This window comes from Brassica oleracea, unplaced genomic scaffold (genome assembly GCF_000695525.1).
Source record: "Brassica oleracea var. oleracea cultivar TO1000 unplaced genomic scaffold, BOL UnpScaffold01301, whole genome shotgun sequence".
Classification (NCBI taxonomy): Eukaryota; Viridiplantae; Streptophyta; class Magnoliopsida; order Brassicales; family Brassicaceae; genus Brassica; species Brassica oleracea.
Window position 1 is genome coordinate 10,811 of NW_013617845.1, and position 596 is coordinate 11,406.

Below are 596 nucleotides of genomic sequence, written 5' to 3' on the forward strand. Positions count from 1 at the left end.
ATGGGAAGTTCTGGTCGAATCAAAATAGGAACCAAAAATGCAAGCTAATTAAAACTAAACCGAGAAAATATGCTATGATGACCCAAATTGAAATAAACTATGGAAAAATGATTTTTCTTTTGGTTTTCTTAATGCAAATCTCGAAATGAAACAATATTAAATGACAATGAACACAAATGAAAAGAAAATATGGATAGCAAACTAATGCTGATATTTTTTTTTTGATTTTCTTAATTATGCAAGAATTAACCAACAATATGCAAAAATGATTTAAACTAAGATGCAATATTTTTATTTGGTTTTCTTGATGCAAGAACGAAATGGACAACTAGAAATGGTATGAAAATAATGAGAATGATTTATTTTGGCTTTTAAATTTATGGATGCAAATGGAAAGGAAACAAATTCAAAACCATCATTTTTTTATGGGATATTTGGGATTTTCTTTTATGGAAACTAATGAATGTAAACACTTTTCTTTTGGGATTTTCGATTTTAAATGAATCAAATAAAACTTTTTCTTTTCTTTTTCGTTGCTTTTAAGAGGATGAACAGAAAGAACACAAAAACAAATGCAGAAACAAAACTTGAACAAA